This window comes from Schistocerca nitens, chromosome 2 (genome assembly GCF_023898315.1).
Source record: "Schistocerca nitens isolate TAMUIC-IGC-003100 chromosome 2, iqSchNite1.1, whole genome shotgun sequence".
Lineage (NCBI taxonomy): Eukaryota > Metazoa > Arthropoda > Insecta > Orthoptera > Acrididae > Schistocerca > Schistocerca nitens.
The window spans coordinates 353,870,404-353,889,368 of record NC_064615.1 but is presented as its reverse complement, the minus strand read 5'-3'; the positions used below and the strand labels follow the sequence as shown (position 1 = coordinate 353,889,368).

General features: G+C 38.4%; 1 protein-coding gene across 5 annotated transcripts in view; it reads left to right on the top strand.

Moving 5' to 3' along the window:
- LOC126236172 (tubulin monoglutamylase TTLL4-like) overlaps positions 1 to 18,965 on the top strand; it is a 257,463-nt gene that overhangs the window by 7,267 nt on the left and 231,231 nt on the right. The gene's annotated exons all lie outside the window — the stretch shown is intronic.

Sequence of the window (18,965 nt, the reverse complement as noted above, 5' to 3'; positions counted from 1 at the left end):
TGAGCAGCCTTCAGGCTATAGACCAATGCTGCCCTCATCACCCTTTAGGGACTACTATCCAGGATCATCTTTCTGACCCCTGTCAAGTTGGATCAACAGTTGTATTTATTTGAACTCCTGGACTTATTGGGATCTCAGGAAATGAATACGCCGACTGGTTGGCAAAATTGGGTACCAGTTTTGGAGAGGGGGGTGGAGGTGTTCCAAACTAGACCTTCGGTTGACTCTATGCCATCACTTGTTAGAGATCTGGAACTCAGAATTGTCCAGCCTGGACTCCCCAAACAAACTGATTGCAATAAGGGAGAGCACAACCATGTGGATGTCTTCCCTTCACACTTCTCATAGGGAATCCACTGTCTTTTGTTGTCTACATGTTAGTCATACTTGGCTGACCCATGATTGATGTGAACACCCACCTTACTGCTGATGTGGTGGCCACCTGACAGTGGCCCACATCCTGCTTTTTTTTTGAACAGTCTTCCAACTGGTTTGATGCGGCCCACCACGAATTCCTCTCCTGCACCAACCTCTTCATCTCAGAGTAGCACATGCAACCTACACCATCGATTATTTGCTGGATGTATTTAAATCTCTGTCGTCCGCTTCCTCTACAGTTTTTTTCTTCTACACTCCCTCTAGTACCATGGAAGTTATTCCATGATGTCTTAACAGGTGTTCTATCGTACTGTCCCTTCTTGTTTTCAGTGTTTTCCACATATTCCTTTCCTCTCTGATTCTGCACAGCACCACCTCATTCCTTACCTTATCAGTCCACTTAATTTTAAAGATTTCTCTCTAGCAGCACTTCTCAAAATTTTTAGATTCTCTTCTGTTCCAGTTTTTACACAGTCTGTGTTTCACTATCACACAATGCTGTGCTCCAAACTTACATTCTCAGAAATTTCTTCCTCAAATTAAGATCTATTTTTGATACTAGTAGACTTCTCTTGGCGAGGAATGCACATTTTGCCAGTGCTAGTCTGCTTTTGATGTCCTCCTTGCTCCATCAGTCATTGGTTAGTTTGTTTCCTAGGTACCAGAATTCCTTAACTTCATCTATTTCGTGACCATCAATCCTGATCTTAAGTTTCTTGCTGTTCTCATCTCTGCTACTTCTCGTTACTTTTATCTTTCTTCATTTGCTCTCAATCCATATTCTGTACTCATTAGTGTGTCCATTCCATTCAGCTGATCATGTAATTCTTCTTCACTTTCACTCAAGATAGCAATGTCATCAGCGAATCGTGTCATTGATATCCTTTCACCTTGAATTTTAATTCCACTCCTTACCTTTTCTTTAATTTCCATAATTACTTTTTCGATGTACAGATCGAACAGTAGGGATGAAAGACTGCATCCCTGTCTTACACCATTTTTAATCCAAGCACTTCGTTCTTGGTCGTCTACTCTCATTATTCCCTCTTGGCTCTTGTACATATTGTATATTACTTACCCCTATTTTCTCAGAACTCCGAAAATCTTGCACCATATTACACTGTTAAATGCTTCTTCCAGGTCACAATTCCACTGAACATGTCTTGATTTTTCTTTAGTCTTGCTTACATTATCAACTGTAACATCAGAATTGATCCTCTAGCGCCTATACCTTTCCTAAAGCCTAACTGTTTGTCATCTAACACATCCTCAATTTTCTTTTCCATACTTTTGTATATTATACTTGTCAGTAATTTGGATGCACGAGCTGATTGTGCAATAATACCTGCACTTGTCAGCACTCGCAGCCTTCGGAATTGTGTGGATGATATTTTTCTGAATGTCAGATGGTATGTCGTCAGACTCATACAGTCTACACACCAACATGAATAGTTGTTTTGTTGTCACTTTCCCCAATAATTTTAGAAATTGTGATGGAATATTATCTATCCCTTCTCTTTTAAATTCTGATTCTAGTGCTGGATACCCTATCTCCTTTACATTTACACTGGTTTCTTCTTCTATCACGTCAGACACATCTGCATCCTCATAGAGGTGTTCAGTGTACTTTTTCCACCTATCTGATGTGTCCTCTGCATGTAACAGTGGAATTCCCGTTGCACTCTTAATGTTACCACCTTGTTTTTAATTTCACCAAAGGTTATTTTGAAGTTACTATATGCTGAGTCAGTCCTTCTGACGATCATATCTTTTTTTTGATTTCTTCACATTTTTCGTGTAGCCATTTCGTCTTAGCTTCCCAACACTTCTTAGTTATTTCATTCCTCACTGATTTGTGTTTCTGTATTCCTGAATTTCTCTGAACATTTTTGTACTTTCTTCTTTCGTTGGTCAAGTGTAGTATTTCTTATGTTAGACTACCCAAATTTGGCTCCTTTGCAGCGATATCTTAAAACTTCCGGACACACTATCTCTGGTGTTAGCAGATGACACCAAAGTGGCTGAACTGGTTTTATAATAACGAAAACAATCAATTATTGACAAAATTATTTATTTGCACAGATGAAAAATCTACTCGCCAATCGGTGGCAGAACACACACGTAAAGAACAGTTGTATTTGGCTAGCTTTTGGAGCCTGTGGCTCCTCCTTCAAGCAGAAGGGTTGAAGGGAAAGGAAGAGGGGTGAAGGAAAAGGGCTGGAGAGGTGTAGAACCTGCAGTTCTGGGTGACTTTCCTGAAATCTACCCCTTTTCCTATACCTCTCCAGTCCTTTTCCTTCACCCCTCTTCCTCACACTGGACTCGCATTCGGAAGGACGACGGTTCAATCCCGCGTCTGGCCATCCTGATTTAGGTTTTCCGCGATTTCCCTAAATAGCTCCAGGCAAATGCCGGGATGGTTCCTTTGAAAGGGCACGGCCGACTTCCTCCCCATCCTTCCCTAACCCTATGAGACTGATAACCTCGCAGTTTGGTCTCTTCCCCCAAACAACCAACCACCACCCCTCTTCCTTTCCATTCTACCCTTTCACCTGAAGGAGGAGCTACTGGCTCCGAAAGTTGCCAGTGACAACTGTCTTTTATGTGTGTGTTCTGCTGCCACTTGGTGAGTAGATTTTTTATCTATCCAATTAAATAATTTTGAACTGGTTTTATGTTTCACCTGCGTAAGTGGTTTCTACTAGTCTCTTTGAGTTGGAGCACTTTGGCCTCATTGACCACATGAGGGGTTGGAAGGGCACCCCTCACTGCTCTGGCCCAGGAGACCCATGGCGGCTCTTGCACGGTTGTTTGGCCTGGCCTCTACAATTCCCACCTTTTTATTCTCCTTAGTCAATTATGTTTGTCATTTTCAATGTTTTGTCTTTCATAAAATTTTATCATCATATCTGTGCTGCTCATTTTCTTGGGGGTAATGAATGGTGAGTTATGCTAGTTGGATGCAGAGGGTGCATCTCCCACCGCATACTGTGCCTCCAAAGTGTATTCTGAGCGGAGTGGCTCGCCCACCTTACCCCTCTCACTCCCCTTCCTACTTCTCCTTGATTTTATCTCTGTCTTATTGTATCTTGGTTACAGTCAGGCTTCCCTGGATTTGCCTTTTGTATCCTTCCTGTGAGGATTATTCTTGGTTCGATACGTATAGGATGAAAGGACAGATGATCTCACAATTTGGTCCCTTTGACTCCAATAAAGAGCCAGCCAGACAGAATGGAGGCATAAGTAAAATCTGGGATCTGCCACACATTTTGCTTAAATCACGCCAGAAGACATCTCGATGCTCTCTGTCTTATAGTGAAACAGAAATTTATAGAACTTTCAGGAAGTGTGCCAAATCATTTTCCAGAGGCACTGTTTTGAGAAATGATTTATCTTCCTTTATACATAAATTAAAAAAACAGCATTTATAAACGAAAGTTGGTGTGGTCAGAAGGGCCGAGGGTCAACAAGTAGTCAGTTTAACATGTAAAATGGTCAGCAGTCCTCTCCCAACTCTTTTCCTCTTGTGTGAATGTGAATGATCCATTATTTTATTAAGAATAAATAGTAGAATTTAGTTTCTGTTGGTGGTGCACACAGTAATTCATTGTTAGTGTTAAACCGATTGAAGTATAAACAAAGAAAATCATGATCATTATTTTCATTGATGTAAACTAATTCTCCACAATTCGCGTGACTATAGACCTTGAAAAGTGACAGTTTCAGATTCCAGAACTTATTCCAACAAGTTGGGAAATGACAGCAAGGGACAGGAAAGGACACCAGGTGCAGTGGATGTTTATGCCTGGGGGCCTCATTCAACATGTTGAAGAGGCTATTCCAGCAGCCATTGAGAGAACAAGGTGCAACCAACTGCAGATTGTGACACACATTGGAATAAACAATGCCTGTCGTCTGGACTTAGAGGTCATTCTTCGATAATTCCAGCGACTGACAGAGTAGGTTGAGAAGACCACCCTTGCGCATGGAGTGTCAACGAAGCTCACAAGTTGCAGCATTGTCTCTAGAACTGATTGTGGCTGTTGGGTTCTGAATAGGACTGCACCACGGACATCTAAGGTTCTGTGACAAACTGGGTTGCGACTTTGTGGACTTGCGCCATAATGTTGAGAACTGTAGGGTCCGCTAAATGGGTCAGGTGTGCATTACACATCAGATGCTGCTACTCAGGTAGCTGACTTGGCGTGGGAAGGGTTTTTTAGATTAAGCTGCTCTCCATGCAATCTAGATAACGATAGCTGTAGAAATCCCAGAAATATCAGTTTAAGACCGAAAGAAATCCTTCCCAAAGATGAGAATATTAAAATCCTAATGGTAAACTGCCGAAGCACTTGCAACAGAGTGCCAGAGTTTTGAGGCACTCCTGAAAAGCACTGAAGCTCACATAATACTAGGTACAGAAAGCTGATTGAAACCTGAAATTGACAGCAGTAAGATTTCTGGGGAAAGCTTTTCTATCAAAAGGCAGGCAAATGGGAAATATAGGTGGTGTATTTGTCACAGTAGACAAGAAACTCAAATCCACAGAAATTGAAATTGAAGCTTCGTGTGAGATTGTTTGGGCAAGATTCAGTATCAGGGGTGGGCATAAAATAATTGGACCCTTCTATTGCCAACCAGGCTCATCTCCTGATGTTACCGAAAACTTGAAAGAAAACCTCAGTTCACTTGTACATAAGTTCCCAAATCGTACTGTAATCATCTGTGGAGACTTTAATCACCCAACAATCAATTGGAAGAAATACAGTTTGGTTAGTGGTGGTTGTGACAAGACATTCTGTGGAACATTACTAAATGCCTCTGAAAACTACCTACAACAGATAGTTCGGAACACCACTCTTGATGGAAAATGTTGGATCCAACGACAAGAAGTATAACTAACTTCTTTGAAAATTTCTATGTCGAAACTGGTATCAGTGACCATGATGCTGTTGTGGCAACAATGATTACCAAAGTGAAGATGTCAGCTAAAACAATAGGAAAGATATTCTTGTTCAGTAAACTAGATGAAAAATCGGTGTTGTCGTATCTCAATGAGGAATTTTAAACTTTCAGCACAGGGCAGGAGCATGAAGAGCAGGGCAGGAGCATGAAGAGGAACTACAGCTGAAGTTCAAAAGAATAATTGGCCACATACTGGTTAGATATGTACCCAGTAGGACAGTTTATAATGGCAAGGAACCTCATTGGGATACAGTCCCTGTAAAGAAACTTCTAAAGAAACGGAGATTACCGTATAATAGGTGTAAAATAGAGCATAGGGCTAGATAGAGAGATGCTGAATGAAGTGTGTTTGGCTGTGGAGAGAACAATGCGTGATGCCTTCAGTGACTGTAGCAGAATATTGTAAAATGATCTTTCACAAAACCCAAAGAAATTCTGCTTGTGTGTAAAGGGTATTAGTAGCACCAAAATTAATGTCCAGTCCAAAGCAAATGAGACAGGAACTTGAATTGAGAGCAGCGAAACAAAAGCTAAAATGTTTCATTCCATTTTCAAATGTTCCTGCACAAAGGAAAACCCAGGAGAATTGCCCCAATTTAATCCTTGTACCACTGAAAATATGGGTGAGGGAAGTGTTAAGTGTCAGTGGTGTTGAGAAACAATTGAAAACATTAAAATTTTGAACAAATCTCTGGGGCCCAGTGGAATCCCTGCTATCATAGATCCCTCAGGGAGCGAGGGGTGGGGGAATCATGCCCAGTTCTTGGGAAAAAACCACAGGTCACAACAAGAAGGGTACTAAAAGTGATCCACAAAACTACTGTCCACTATTAGTATAAACAATGAATTGTTTGGTATTTTTACTTGATCATTCAACAGGGTTTTTCTTTGGTTATCTGTATGTGGTAATTTTCTTGCACGGTTAGGTGTTTTTTATTGTTGGTTTTAATTATTTTCGTGTCTTCTTCTCTAGTGGTTGGTTTGTGGTTGTGTTCTGCAGATATGGAGTGGTTTGTCCCATACTTCCAGGCTCTCATGTGTTCTTTGTATATGACATCAAATGTTCTATCTGTTTGTCCTATTTATCTACCTTTACAAATGTTACTCTGTAGCTGATATATACCTGCTTTCTGGTATATCGGTCATTCCATGACAAGTGGCCTAAGGGTCCCCACTCGACCATCTACTGAAAGAGTAACTTTCTGAAGCTAATACTTTGGTTATCTGCAGCCTGCCAGCATGTCACAAAGCTCTGCAAGTGGCACCCAGATTGCTCAAATAATAAGTGAGTTATCAAAGTTCAAAGTGTGCTGAAAAATTTAATCAGTCAATCTTGGCTCACTTTCAGAAGGTCATATCTCAAAAGGGATCACTCAAATTTGATTTTTCCCAGCACCATTGAAAAGAGCTCACCTTGTTTGATCAGAAAAAGTTTTTATTTTGGAGACTTTGTGTTTAAGAACAACTAAACTTATATTTTCATTACATTACATTTCTCGACGTTCGACTTAGATGAATAAATGATCAACTTTGATTTACATAACTCAGGATCTGAGAGACCTGTCATGCTGAAACTTTGTTATCCTGTTCAACTTTTTGGGTACAATATCTTAGCTAATCATAGCATGTAGGCTTTCACGGCCGGCGTCTTCAGTAATTAAAACTTCCGGGCTAAGAGGCCGTGGTCCAATAGTAGAAATACTTCTCCCTGACGTTTCGTTGCCAGCTGCGGGCAACATCATCTGAGGTGAGTCTACGACTCACCTTGAACCACTTAGCCCCCGAAAACTAGGTAAAGCAGTTGAAGAAGATCTGGATAGGGGAGAGATCCTAAAATAATATTTTTATTAAGGAGTCTATGACTCATCTCAGATGATGTTGCCCGCAGCTGGCAACGAAACGTCAGGGAGAAGTATTTCTACTATTGGACCACGGCCTCTTAGCCCGGAAGTTTTAATTACTGAATATCTTAGCTGTTAAAACAAAAGGTAAACTGGGGTAAATTCATCATAGTGTGCTATCAAAGTGGCTCATCAATCTTGTTGCAACAAATTTTGATTATACTTATTGCCTTGTATCTACTTTGAGAATAACTTTCTAAAGCTGATACTTAGTTATCTGCAACCTGTCAGGACGTCATAAAGCTCTGCAAGTGGCATCCAGATTGCTCAAATAATAACTGAGTTATCTGAGCTCACCTTGTCTGATCAGAAAAAGTTGTTTTATTTTGGAGACAGACCAGTTTAGCGTCAACAATGGAGTTTGGTAACATGCTTCAAGAATCAGTCTGAAGCACACTGTTGTGTAGTGAAGAGTGTTCATATGTTGTGTGTGCCTTTTTAAATGATGTAAAGTATGTTGTCATTACTGAATAAACATTTTTTCGGTAAGTAAAAATTATTTTAAGGTATGGGGTGACTCTTTAGAAATGTTTACCAGGTTATTTAATATTTTTTCTGTTGCATTCTCAAGGAAGTTCCCATTATCTATGATTGTTTAATATTTTTCAGTTGGAAATGTACACCACTTCTACTTTATCTAATATTGAAACAAATGATAATTGGAAGTATAAATTTAATTCTAGTGTAATGGATATCAACAAGGTTTCAGTACCATGTGTTATTGGCCTTCCAGATAATTATGCGCGTCATCTGAAAAAATACACACATCAACAAGGCTTCATTCCAATCAAAGAATTCTCAGTAAAGCATCAGGAATTAATAAACCAAAGAAGTGAGATATGTCTTACTGAAAATGCACAAATATGCTTTCATCACAAAGCACTACTTGTGGACAAGTATGACTTTCTACAGAGATCTTGTTGTAATCCTTTTGGTTCAAAGAACCATTCTGTTAAAAAGGGTTTACGGATTGTCAATGTGGAAACAGCAAAACAATTGCAAGCTGTGACTAAGAGCAATGTGAAACCTGGTCAGAAGATCTGTCCAACTTGCAGAAAACAATTTGTAGCAAAGGAAGCAGAAAAATCACAGCCAACTTCAAAACAGTCAGAAGATGAAGCATATCCCGAAGTATCAATAGCTTCAAGTCTAACTGCTTTTGGGGTCTCCCATCTAAAATTTCAGAGAGTATCAAAAAGGGATGTGAAAGGTTACGCAAAACAGAAAAATAAGCGAAGCTCAAGAGGCAATTGCGAATAACATTGCTGAAACGTCTGAGTTCAGCTACGTATGCTATTATGGTTATTGCAAATTTTGGTGATAAGAATCTCAGTAAATTAGCTTACTATGCCTACTTTCATTCACTGCTTTCGTATGGCATCATATTCTGGCGTAATTCATCGTTGAGTAGAAAAGTATTCATTGCTCAAAAACGTGTAATCAGAATAATTGCTGGAGCCCACCAACGGTCATCCTGCAGACATCTATTTAAGGATCTAGGGATCCTCATAGTATATATATATTCAGTTATGAAATTTGTTGTTAATAATCCAACCCAGTTCAAAAGTAATAGCAGTGTGCATAGCTATAACACAAGGAGAAAGGATGATCTTCACTATGCAGGGTTAAATCTGACTTTGGCACAGAAAGGGGTAAATTATGCTGCCACAAAAGTCTTTGGTCACCTACCAAACAGCATCAAAAGCCTGACAGATAGCCAACTAACATTTAAAAATAAATTAAAAGAATTTCTGGATGACAACTCCTTCTACTCATTGGCTTAATTTTTAGATATAAATTAAGGGGGCAAAAAAAAAAAATGCAATGCAATGTTTTGTGTAATGTAATATCTTGTGCAGACATCTTTTATTAACCTGACACGTTCCACATCATTACGAAGTGTCATATTCATGATCTATGGAACAAGTATTAATCTAATCTAATCTAGCTGTTGGAGTATTCACCCCCAAAAGATCTTCAGACACCTAGTACAAGCAAGACATATCCTGATTGTGAAGATTACAAGCAGCTGATTAAAGAATTGAAAGAGAAGTTGCAGTTGTCAAGGCAGCCTGAAAAATTGCAAATACTGACATTAGTACCACAAAGCTGGACTATAAAAGAGACAATGCAAGAATTTGGTGTTTCAGAGAGGATGGTAAAAGCAGCTAGGAAGTTACAGGCAGAAAATGGTGTATTAGCTCTGCCAAAGAACAAGTGTGGCAAGAAGATTCCAGATGCCGTAAAAGAAAGAGTGGTAACATTTCTCCAGAATGAAGAATTTAGCCATATTTGTCCAGGTAAAAAAAGACTGTGTCTCAATTAGAATAGAAGGAAATAAAGTTTTGATGCAAAAATACTTTCTTCTGAATAACTTGAAAGAAATGTTTGCTGCATATCGACTTCGGCATGGGCCTGAAATTGGATTTTCCAAATTTTGCGAATTGAGGCCAAAATGGTGCATCACTGTGGGTGCTGCAGTAATCCACTCAGTCTGTGTTTGCGCTTACACCAAAATGTGAAACTGATGCTTGCAAGCACTCCAATTAAAGAAGATTATAAGAGTCTGATTGCTAAAACAGTGTGTGATTTGGAATCCAAAGACTGCATGCTTCATCACTGTGAAATCTGTCTGGGAAAAGAACTACTGGAATAGTGTTTAGAAAGACAGTAATCCAGATGATATTGTTGAGTTCAAACAGTGGGTGCGCACTGATAGAGATCAATTAGAAACCAAGCAGATGACCACCGAGGATTTTATTGAAGATCTCATTTCAAAAATTGACAAACTTTCAGCTCATCATTGTGTTGCAAAGCACCAGAGCAAGCACCTAAAATGCATAAAAAGAAAGCCGTAAGCCAACTGAACTGATCATATTAATGGACTTTGCTGAAAATTATTCCTTCATTGTCCAGGATGCAGCTCAAGGTTTTCACTGAATAACAGTCAAGCAACTTTACACCCATTTGTTGTTGTACTTCAGAAATAACTTGGACATCAGCAGCATCAGCTACTGTATAATGAGCGACAGCCTGAAACATGATGCAATCGCTGTACAGGCTTTTATAGTGAAATTAATAGATCTAAAGTGTCTCCTTGGAAAAATCGCACACATTTACTACTTCAGTGATGGGTCAGTAGCACAGTACAAAAACTTCAAAAATTTTCTGAATCTCTGCCACCATCAAAATGACTTAGGAATCTCAGCTGAATGGAACTTTTTTGCTACAAGCCATGGAAAATCTCCATGTGATGGAATTGAAGGAACTGTAAAGTGCCTGGCAGCAAGAACAAGCCTTCAAAGACCAACTGATTTGTTTAAATACTGTACAAAGAATATCAGAGAAATCCAATTCATTTTTGTTTCAAAAGAAGAAATTGAAACATTGAAAACTGAGCAGGAAGCGAGGTTCAAAAATGGCTGCACAGTATCAGGAACAAGAGAGAATCACCATTTTGTGCCATTAAATGAAAAGCAAGTTTGTATTAGAAGAGTATCCAACTGATACTAAAGTCAAGCAACAGTTTCATTCAGAAACATTACAGCCTTACAACCGGGCCAGTACATAGCCTGTATATATGATGGAAAATGGTAGATTGGTAATGTGTCTGAAGCTTCAGAAGAAGAAGAAGAAGAAAATGATGTTTTAGTCGGTTTCGTGCACCCCAATTTACCTGCACATTCATTCTATTGGCCAGCTAGGCAAGATGCTTGTTGGACTCCAAACCAACACATTATTTCTGTCATTCCACCTCCATCAGCAACAAGAATGGGCTGACATTATAGCTTGTTAGAATCAACTGTAATTGCTATTAGTAACAAATTTCAGCAAATGAATTAATAAGAACTGAAATATTTGGCTTGGGAACTATAAGGAGTATGACTGTTACATGTATTTTTTAATGTAATATAAATGTAAGTTTATTTGGTATGACAAGATGTATGGGCCACTTTGATAGTACACTATGATGAATTTACCATAGTTCGACCTTTTGTACTAAAACTAAGCTATGGTACCCAAAAAGTTGAACAGGATCACAAAGTTTCACCACGACAGATCTCTTAGATCCTGAACATTGGTAAAACAAAGTTGGTCAGTTATTCATTTCAGTTGCAATGTCAAAAAATGAGCCTTTACGAAAAGGTGGCTAGTGGCCCCACCATACTACTTATAAAGCTGTAATTTGGCAGTGCTTCATGTAAGCTTTTTATGTACATCCTGTAAAAATTTGGAGATGGTAGAGTGGGGAGCTTGTCTAAATTTAGGCCACTTTGACATGGAATGACCCATAATTTTTTTTTTCCCCCCGCAGTTTGATGGTGTATTTTTGTATAGAATTGTCTGTTGTGTATGCTATGTTTATTCTCTGGCTTTTAAAAATGTTGGTGATTTTATGTGAGAGTTTGCGTTTGTATTTCATTGTGTACCATCTTGTGTTTTCTTTCATCTTTTTCTGATTATTCTGTCTCATCGTTATGGTCTGCGTGTTTGTGTTTGGTTCTGTTGTGTTGTTGGCTGTGGTTTAGTGCTCTCTGCTTTTATTTTGCTTTTAATTTTGTTGTGTAGCTTTGTGACTTATGTTGCTATTGTAACCACTGTTTTGTGCTATTTGCATTATTATAACCAGTTCTTTTTGGTAGTTTTCTTTGGCGAGTGGCGCTGTGTCGAGTCTATGGAGCATGTGTCGACGTGCTGCGTGCTTTTGTTAGTGTGGTGGTTCGAGTATTGGGGATTGATAGTGTCCGTTGCTGTTTGGTTTTTGGACGAACAGTTCATTGTTCACACTAATAGATAAAATAATGGGATACACACCCAAAGAGGGTTAATGTAATAATAATAATAATAATAATAATAATAATAATAATAATAATAAAGAATAGGTCTCCGGTATGTTCTGCCAGTCGTAAAAGCCGACGAAAAGAACAAACCACTAATAGGGCTAACCCCCCTTTTAGTGTGATTAGTTGATTCAGGACAAAGAAGCCTCGGACAAGCGCCGTCATGGTCGGGGACGACGCTTGAACCCTATGCCCGCCCACAATGGTAACGACACTGCTAGCCAACTGGAAAATGATTTAAATCCAAATAGAGGTGTTTTGCAGGATATGCTTCCTGCAGCCACCCTAGAAGGAAAACAAAGACAGAGGATGAGATGGTCAGATGAAGTTAATCGACACCTCATGTTCTGTTATTACCAAGCAACAAACCTAGGAACCAACACAACTGGATACAGATCACAAGTATACACAACATTTATTACCAGATACCCAGAATTAAAAATTTTAACAGAACGACTAGCTGATCAGATCCGTGTAATAATAAAAAATAACAGGATACCCCAGGCAGAATTAGAAAACATCAAACAACAAGTACAACAAATACTGGAACAAAATAATGTGCAATCAGAAGAAGAAGAAAATACAGTAATGGACTAAAACATCCCAGAGCAAACAAACAAAGAACACCACGCATCAATTAAACAATCAGAGGAAAACGAAATCTTAAGATAGCCACCAGAACAAGCACGAAGTGACACACATGTTAGATATAGAAGAAAATTTTCAGCTGACATATATAGAATACAAAGACACAAATACAGACATTAGACCATTCTTGCGTAGACCACCAAATAACCCACAATTCGAAACAACAATAAAAACTATCAACACAATCATACACAACAAAATAAATGAAAACCCAAGTATGGATGAGTTACAACTACTGGTTTATATAGGAGCACTCACTACACTAAATATACACACTAGGCAGAGATCAGAACCAACCAACACACAGAAGAAACCCACAAAACCAGCATGGCAATACAGGCTACAGATCAGAATAGAAAAACTGAGAAAAGACATCGGACAGCTAACACAATTTATAAGAAATGAAATGTCAGAAAAAAAACGAAAAAGGTTAGGTATAATCTCACAACAAGAAGCGATAGAGCAATTAGATGAAAAGAAGCAGAAATTACAAGCATTGGCGAAACGACTTAGAAGATACAAAAAAAGTGAAAATAGAAGGAAACAAAACCAAATATTCAACACAAACCAACAGAAATTTTACCAGACAATAGATAACACACACATTAAAATAGACAATCCATCAAACATAAGACATGGAACACTTCTGGAGCAACATATGGTCAAACCCGGTACAACATAACAGGCATGCACGGTGGATACAAGCAGAAACAGACACATACAAGATGATACCACAAATCCCTGAAGTGATAATTTTGCAACATGAAGTCACCCGAGCAATTAATTCTACTCACAATTGGAAAGCCCCTGGAAAAGATAAAATAGCAAATTTCTGGCTAAAGAAGTTCACCTCAACACATTCACATCTAACTAAATTATTTAATAGTTACATTGCAGACCCATACACATTCCCTGATACACTTACACATGGAATAACTTACCTGAAACGTAAAGATCTAGCAGACACAGCAAACCCAGCTAAATATAACCCCATAACATGCCTACCAACAATATACAAAATATTAACTTCAGTCATTACACAGAAATTAATGACACATACAACACAGAAAAAAATTATAAATGAAGAACAAAAAGACTGTTGCAAAGGAGCACGAGGACGTAAAGAGCAACTGATAATAGATACAGAGGTGACATATCAAGCTAAAACTAAACAAAGGTCGCTACACTACGCATACATTGACTACCAAAAAGCTTTTGATAGCGTACCCCACTCATGGTTACTACAAATATTGGAAGTATACAAAGTAGATCCTAAATTGATACAGTTCCTAAACATAGTAATGAAAAATTGGAAAACCACACTTAATATCCAAACAAATTCAAATAATATCACATCACAGCCAATACAGATTAAGCGTGGAATATACCAAGGAGACTCATTAAGTCCTTTCTGGTTCTGCCTTGTTCTGAACCCACTATCGAACATGCTAAATAATACAAATTATGGATACAATATTACTGGAACATACCCACACAAAATCACACATTTGCTATACATGGATGATCTAAAACTCCTGGCAGCAACAAATCAACAACTCAACCAATTACTAAAGATAACAGAAGTATTCAGCAATGATATAAATATGGCTTTTGGAACAGACAAATGTAAGAAAAATAGCATAGTCAAGGGAAAACACACTAAACAAGAAGATTACATATTGGATAACCACGGTGACTGCATAGAAGCGATGGAAAAAACAGATGCCTATAAATATCTAGGATACAGACAAAAAATAGGAATAGATAATACAAATATTAAAGAAGAACTAAAAGAAAAATATAGACAAAGACTAACAAAAATATTGAAAACAGAATTGACAGCAAGAAACAAGACAAAGGCTATAAATACTTATGCTATACCAATATTGACCTACTCATTTGGAGTAGTGAAATGGAGTAACACAGACCTAGAAGCACTCAATACACTTACACGATCACAATGCCACAAATATAGAATACATCACATACATTCAGCAACAGAAAGATTCACATTAAGCAGAAAGGAAGGAGGAAGGGGATTTATCGACATAAAAAACCTACATTATGGACAGGTAGACAATTTAAGAAAATTCTTTCTAGAACGAGTAGAAACTAGCAAAATACACAAAGCAATCACTCATATAAATACATCGGCTACACCACTACAATTTCATAACCACCTCTACAACCCTTTAGATCACATAACATCAACAGATATGAAGAAAGTAAATTGGAAAAAGAAAACACTACATGGCAAGCACCCATATCATCTAACACAGCCACACATCGATAAAGACGCATCCAACACATGGCTAAGAAAACGCAATATATACAGTGAGACGGAAGGATTCATGATTGCAATACAGGATCAAACAATAGACACCAGATATTTTAGCAAGCATATTATTAAAGATCCCAATACCACAACAGATAAATGCAGACTTTGCAAACAACAAATAGAAACAGTAGATCACATCACAAGCGGATGTACAATACTAGCAAATACAGAATACCCCAGAAGACATGACAATGTAGCAAAAATAATTCATCAACAGCTTGCCTTACAACATAAACTTATAAAACAACACGTTCCCACATACAAGTATGCACCACAAAATGTACTGGAGAATGATGAATACAAATTATACTGGAACAGAACCATTATAACAGATAAAACAACACCACATAACAAACCTGACATCATACTCACCAGTAAAAAGAAGAGATTAACACAACTAATCGAAATATCCATACCCAATACAACAAATATACAAAAGAAAACAGGAGAAAAAATTGAAAAATACATCCAACTGGCTGAGGAAGTCAAGGACATGTGGCATCAGGATAAAGTTGACATTATACCAATTATACTATCAACTACAGGAGTCATACCACACAATATCCACCAGTACATCAAAGCAATACAGCTACATCCAAACTTATATATACAACTACAGAAATCTGTAATTATTGATACATGTTCAATTACCCGAAAGTTCCTAAATGCAATATAACATATACCATACAGTTAAAAGGAAGTCACGCATGATCAAGGTCCGCGTCACTTTCCATTTTTTGACCAGACATAACGTCTGAGAAAAGAAAGAAATAATAAGAATACCGCACAATGTGATAATACCATCCAACATCTTTTCACTCACAAATCCGTGAACCCCTCCACAGAATATTGAAACCAAAAGTCAAATCAGCTGTCATCAAAGCTTTCAGCCACTCTCAAACAGCTATTACATTCATATTCAACGCTCTGCAACTCCAACCACCAACTATCTCCCCCCCCCCCCCCCCTCCACACACACACACACACACACACACACACACACACACACACACACACACACACACACACACACATCATGAATAGAAGTTTGTTTCTAACATATAGTGTATTAGGTGGCATCCTGTAGGTAAACAAATCAAAGAGGAGGAAACACATAATGAAGTTACAAAATTTACATTGTTAAAAAAACAGTGTTCGAACACATAGCTGTATCTAGTGACAATAGAATAATAGTACATCACAAAAAAGAAGGAGAAACATGGTGAACACTGTGCAAAAGTTTGGAATAAAAGATTGCGCTTATGTTTTGAAAATGGTGGTAGTGCGACCACCCAGACCAGATAAGAGGAAACGTAGATCACAGGAAACTGTTAAGTACTTACTTAATTACATAAAAAAATTTTGACATGAACTGTTTGATAATCTAAAGTAACAAAACAGTGTCGTTATAGATCCCACTGAAGATGCCTTACAGCAAGAACGAGGTGAAATGCGTCTGGGGAAAATAAATTAAGTTGCATCAAGAAAAGGCAGTTTTATTTACAAAACAAGTATAAAATGTATTCATTGACTTATGTTGGACTGTAATACATTTGAATAGTTGAAATGTGTGGAGCTCAAAACTTTTATGTATTGTTGGATCTGTTTTTACAGATCTGAATACTTAGAGCGACCTCACAACACACTGACAGACAAAAATGATTATTTACAGTCCATTATAATTTCAAAATAAATTTAATATTTATGAATATGTAACTGGAATTATTTTCTTCTTCTTCTTCCAAACCAGGATTAGGTCTTGTGGTCTGTTACAGCCTCACCATCTTTTCCTTGACCTTCCCACATTCCTTTCAGTAGGATTACATTCCATTGCTTGTTGAGTGAGTCTTGAGTCGACATCACAGTACATGCTCTTTAAAATCCTGCTTTCTTTCTATTAATTTTTTCATTTAACTGTTTTATCCCCAGCTCTTTCCTCATTTTGCAATTAGCCTCCACTTGTACAGCTTTTTGTAGATCAAAGTAATTTCATTTCTGATGTTTCAAGATGCCGTAGGCATTTTGATTTTCTGCTCCATATAATACTGTGGGTAGTGCTAGGACTTCATAAAATTGTTTTACCCTTTATTCTTCTTATTGTGTCACATATATGTTGATAGGTTTTAATTTTTTTATTCATGTCTTTTTCTGGTGGAATGATTAAGACTGCTGTAATTGGTTGTATGTTCTTGGAAGGAACCACACAGCCTTAACCTGTTTGATATTATTGCCAAAAAATAAAATGTCTGGCTGATACATGGAATACGGAGGAGAATTGAGGTGGTTTCATTATTGTAGCTCATCCTATGCTGCAAAGGAGTTTTTGAATAGAAGTAAACTGCCCACAAAGAAATAAGATACTATAATCATCATCTTACGGTTGAATAGACCACCACAATGTTTTTCTTTGTAGCTGTGACTATATTTCAGGTACCCATCATTGCCTTTATTTGATCAGAGATCTGGCTACATAAGAAGACTTACAGTTAAGCATAGGTGCTCATGTGTAAAAAAATTGATTGATATGTATTTAACCATTGTAAGAGTGATAAAATGCATATCACAATATTTATATACAATGTGTTGTAGTACACATGCAATGATAAGCTGTTTACACTTGTTTCAAATGACCAAAAAATGTGATTGCAAGTTTAAAATAAGTTACTGTAATGTTTATCAGTTTCACATAGTACACTATGTGATCAAAAGTATTAAGACACCTGGCTGAAAATGACTTAAAAGTTTGTGATGCTCTCCATTGGTTATGCTGGAACTCAATATGATGTTGGCCCACCCTTAGCCTTGATGACAGCTTCCACTCTCGCAGGCATATGTTCAATCAGGTAATGGAAGATTTGTTGGGGAATGACAGCCCATTCTTCACGGAGTGTTGCACTGAGGGGGGAGGTATCAATATCAGTTGGTGAGGCCTGGCATGAAGTCTGCATTCCAGAACATCCCAAACATGTTCTATAGGATTCATGTCAAGACTATGTGCAGTGTGCAAGCCAGTCCATTACAGGAATGTTGTTGTCGTGTAACACCTCTGCCACAGGCTGTGCATTATGAACAGGTGCTCGATCGTGTTGAAAGATGCAATCACCATCACCGAATTGATCTTCAACAGTGGGACAGAAGAAGGTGCTTAAAACATCAGTGTAGGCCTGTGCTGTGATAGTGCCACACCCAAAGAACAAGGTGTGCAAGTCCCTCCGTGAAAAACACGACCACACCATAACACCACTGCCTCCGAATTTTACTGTTGGCACTATACACGCTGGCAGATGACGTTCACCGGGCATTCGCCATACCCACACCCTGCCATCGGATCACCACATTGTGTACCATGATTCGTCACTCGACATAACTTTTTCCACTGTTCAATTGTCCAATGTTTACGCTCCGTACACCAAGCTAGGCATTGTTCGGCATTTACTGCCGTGATGTGTGTCTTATAAGCAGCCTCCTGACCATGACATCCAAGTTTTCTCACCTCCCTTCTAACTGTCATAGTACTTGCAGTGGATCCTGATGCAGTTTGGAATTCCTGTGTGATGGTCTGGATAGATGTCTGCCTATTACACATTACGACCCTGTTCGACTGTGGGCGGTCTCTGTCAGTCAACAGACGAGGTCGGCCTGTACGCTTTCATGCTGTACGTGTCCCTTCATGTTTCCACTTCACTATCAAAACAGAAACAGTGGACCTAGGGCTGTTTAATATTGTGGGAATCTCACATACAGACGTATGACACAAGTGACACCCAATCACCCGACCATGTTCTAAGCCTGTGAGCTCCCCCGAGTGCCCCATTCTGTTCTCTCACGATGTCTAATGACTACTGACGTCGCTGGTACGGTGTACATTGCAGTAGGTGGCAGTACAATGCACCT